The sequence below is a fragment of the Notothenia coriiceps genome, unplaced genomic scaffold, assembly GCF_000735185.1.
Source record: "Notothenia coriiceps isolate Sejong01 unplaced genomic scaffold, NC01 NC01_scaffold00032522, whole genome shotgun sequence".
NCBI classification, from domain to species: domain Eukaryota; kingdom Metazoa; phylum Chordata; class Actinopteri; order Perciformes; family Nototheniidae; genus Notothenia; species Notothenia coriiceps.
In genome coordinates this window covers 54,112-58,653 of record NW_011365223.1, presented here as the reverse complement: position 1 = coordinate 58,653, position 4,542 = coordinate 54,112, and the positions used below count along the sequence as shown (strand labels likewise).

At 39.1% G+C, this 4,542-nt stretch overlaps 1 long non-coding RNA gene across 1 annotated transcript; it reads left to right on the top strand.

Annotated features, from left to right (window-relative positions):
* Positions 1 to 2,670: 2,670 nt before the first annotated feature.
* LOC104960897 (uncharacterized) lies at positions 2,671 to 3,451 on the top strand. Its single transcript, XR_800035.1, has 3 exons — positions 2,671 to 2,692; positions 3,122 to 3,141; positions 3,312 to 3,451. It is a non-coding gene; the product is annotated as an uncharacterized lncRNA (long non-coding RNA).
* Positions 3,452 to 4,542: the final 1,091 nt, after the last annotated feature.

Genomic DNA, 4,542 nt, shown 5'->3' with positions numbered 1-4,542 from the left:
AAAACTTTACCGCACGCAAGGACCTAATTGGGTTTCACCCACGACACACTGGACCTTTCATTTTGACCTTAACTGAAACCCACCTAATGAAACGGTTTACACCTTTATTGTCGCCTCATTACCTATCGAGGACAATTGGGAAAAAAGCAACTTACTTCCACGCATCCATTTGATTTACCAATTAATAAATCAAAAAGTCTCTTGTTTTTGTTGTGACGTCGAGAGTTTGTCTATTAGTTGATATCCATCTTAAATTATTCTTCTACTATGTAATAAAGAAATACATGTCAGACAAAGTATCACAACCTATCCAATTGGTTTATGTATACGTGTGAAAAAAATTGTCATGAATACAGGTATACAAGGGAGTAAACCCATCATCTAAATTTTCCGGATGTTAGCCCGTGTTGCGACATTTATAACTGCTATGGTAGGTCGTTTTGCGGGGGTTTTTTTGACCACACCGATCCGACCACTATTTAAAGGCCGACTGGAACTAACAGGGTCCAGGCCGGGACCGCGTCCGTGTGATCCGAAACAAACTCTGCGCAACGCCGAAGCGGAGCTTTCATTCTGCTCTTTAATCGGCTGCGTCGGCAACCTTCCCAGGAGTTTTTCGGCGTGCTTCAGCCTGTCGAACCTGACGGCGAAGCGAGAAGGAAGGAGGAGCCAAAAGAACCGGGCGCTACGGGTTTGTTGAAATTCCGACTGGCCAAACGTAAATATTTCTTACGTGTTTCACCAATTAGCAATTAAGTTTTATAGCTGGATGATTCTGTAACAAGGGCGGTCTAATTTAACGGTTGAAATAACGAATACGTGGTATACATGTCCTGCTCTGTTGCTGTACGGTCAACGGAAGATTTGGTCCTCCACGTTTGTTCGTCATTTCCTTTCTTACTTGTTAGCTGTCTTATTTATATCTTACTTAAACTTATATTATTTGCACTCCCCTTACTTATGTGATCTATGTGTGTCGGTCGGACTCTCCGTCATCCTTGGTTACACATACTTTATACGGTTCTATATATTTATTACTTTGCCATTCGTCACGTTCATATGCATATTTTTATACCCTATTAATTAAAGGACTACTATGTTGTACACCTTGTTACTACTTTTATACAATTACCTTCCCCTCTCATTTTTACTGTGTTTTTGTTGTGTTTAACGTCTCTTAACCTCTGCAAAGTTAGCAAGTACCGCCGTCTATGAGCAAAGGGGTAGTTCGAAAAACGCGTCCACGCTTACGGTGGCGAGCGGCGGGGAGCGAGAGTTCTAGACGCCGCCGCAGGAACAGGGCGGCTCTAAGTTGCAGGGTACGTCAGGGCCTCGAGGGTCTCGATGCAAGCCTGTTGTTCTGATGGTAGAGTGCGTGTGTTGTGTAGGCTTGCGCGTCCAGGCAACGGAGTTGTTGATAAGTGGTTGCATCATTCTGGCGTCTGTGGTTATTTAAACATTCCCTGCTACACATTATTCAGCGTCAATAAATGAGTGCTAATCCCAGTGTGCTCAGTGTACAACATCACATGTCATTTCACCTTGGTTCAAGGTTTGAAATCGTATGATTCCGCCAGATGCTAAATGCTAACCGGAAGTGACGAATTTTCAGAATAAAAGTGTTAAGCTAATAGTGAGAACTTCCGGTTTTTCAGAATAAAACTGATTTAAATCAAATAGTGTATTTAATTCAAATTACGCCATATCAACATTGATTTTAATTTCTAACAATCCCTCCTTACATACCATTTAAGGTATGTAAATAATATTGAAATCAAAGAGTTCTTCATCCGAACATTGCATGGTACATAACTCATAAAAGTAAAAAATACAAATAAGAATACATATTCATCATAAATATGAAGTTTTTCATTTGTGCATAACTTCTAGCTTAAACCTTTAATGTCACTTTGCAAAATAGCAGCAATTAGCTTGGTATGGAAAACGTCTAACTCCCTCCTTTCACATCATAAATCATCTTCATACTGTATCTGGTGTAAAGGCACTTGTTCTTTTACAAAGTATAAGAAGGATTAAACTATCCAAAAATAGCTAAATATTACTCTTTATTTAAACAAGTCTAGCGCCATTCTATCGGTCTGTTTTTATCTAACTGTTTGTGTCATCCTTTTACTGTGTCTCTGGTGCAATTTACAAATCTCTGCTGGCTCCAGTAGATATAGTTCTCCCCATCCACATTCTTGTTGGTTGTGGGACAGAGGAATAATAATTCAGAACCTGCTGATACTTGAATCTTACTACTTGGCATATGTTACAAAACAAAAAACATCTTCATGGTGAACTAAATAAAATCCTTGTAATCTTTCTCAAATCTAATATAACAATTAACTATTCCTGTTTGTGGTAAAAACACACTAACGTTATGTAATACAATTTCATTATGATTCAAAAACAACTAAAGTCATGATGATGTCAGAGTGAATGATTTCCTGAGTGTGTCTGTCCTGTAAGGTACGTCATTCTCTGCTTGGATCGTGTGCAGAAATCCCATCGATTGCACCTGGCAATACTGCTTCTACCTATCCAGCGCCATATAGATAGAAGAGTTACGACAGCGGAAGTCAAAAAACGGTTATCGTCACGTGGTTCATGCAGACGAGGATCGTTCCCCGGAAGTTCATGGTAGGCAATTTGAATGCATTGATAACAGGAGATAGAACTACGATTTTTGGTAATTATTAGTGAATAAAGGTTTTGATTTGCAATATTTATACAACAAATCGATATGTGTATGTATTTACATCAATATTTTTTTTTAAATAAAATAGAATTTGCTAATATTAAGTGATAATATTAGGATTAGTGTGAACAACTAGTTTACATGTTAGGCTAACAGTGCCTTGGTTAAAGAGCCTGTTGCTGTTTATAGCTTGGAATTATTTAAAACCAATATTATCTTCTTAAACTTGTATGGTAGTCAGGAGCATCACTTTCTAATGTTTATTGATATATTTAGAGGGAGGGGATCTAAAGGAATGCTTCAAAATTCAGATTAGATTAATTTCTACCATTTTCTTAAATTCATGGTAGTTTCAGTAATCCCATGGTAATTGAGGACACAAGTTATCTAAATGACTAATGTCATCTTTATGGCTTTCAGAAAGGACAGGAGACCGACAGGTGACTATCAAAGGACTGCAGCAGCAGCAGCATGATGATGATGTTAAATGTGTTGTTTTAGGAACATCCATTGCAAATACATGGAATTCAATAAACATTGAATAGCATATCATGCAGTTTGTCTGTGCCTTTTCCTCCGTGTTGTCCTGGTTTGCTGTGCTGCCTCCTAGTCGCCACCATGGTTTGCTGTGCTGCCTGGGGATGCTCAAATCGCTCCGAGAAAGGAGTACGAATGTACGGCTTCCCCACTGACACAGAGCGGAGGAAAAAATGGCTGGCTCAAGTCAGCAGGAGCAATTTCACGACCAACAGCAAAACCACTAACCCACACGTTAGATTGCAACGATCCGAAAAATGTGAAAAATACCCGATCGAGGACAAAAAACCTTCCACTGTTATACCGGAAGGATTAAGTGAAATTATGAAACAACAACGTAAAGTATACTGTCAACTGGCCATGCCACATTTTGTGTGAGTGTATAAAACACCACAGCTATGGAGAGAACAGTAACAACACATGGCCATACGGCCCTGAAGCCACAGTATTGAAACAGATCTTCCTGTGTGCCATCACAGGCAAATGGAATATGACAGCTTTGGGCGTCAACATTGTTTGATCGCTATTTCCATTCGTTTCTTCTGCACAGTGACCATGTAACATTTCTTTATTGTGTGTCTTCATCTGTGTGACAACACAAAATTGTTCTAGAAAAATATTGAGGAAATTTGAAGTATCACGGAGCCTGTTTATTTGTACGGGTGGCCGTTGACGCGCAATACAAGGATGGACTCAAAATGTGTTTTTGTCCTCTTGTGTTACCAAGGTGTATGCTACTTCAATTTTTGTGTATGCACTCCTTGTGGATGGAGACCTCTTCTCATTCAAAGGAATATAGTTGAGCTCAATTCAAGAACTCAGCTCTTAATCTCCTTTGGTTTCTTTCTCACTTTTAAATTTATCTTTGCTCTATTTCTTTCCTGCAGGTGAAGGACACGGTGGGCTATGAACACCTGGGTCACTTGTTCTTCCTGAGGACGGAGCATTCTGAGCAGCGCAATCCNTAGATATAGTTCTCTCCATCCACATTCTTGTTGGTTCTGGGACAGAGGAATAATAATTCAGAACCTGCTGATATTTGAATCTTACTACTTGGCATATGTTACAAAACATATGCCAAGTAGTAAGATTCAAATATCAGCAGGTTCTGAATTATTATTCCTCTGTCCCAGAACCAACAAGAATGTGGATGGAGAGAACTATATCTACTGGAGCCAGCAGAGACACAGTAAAAGGACGACACAAACAGTTAGATAAAAACAGACCGATAGAATGGCGCTAGACTTGTTTAAATAAAGAGTAATATTTAGCTATTTTTAGATAGTTTAATCCTTCTTATACTT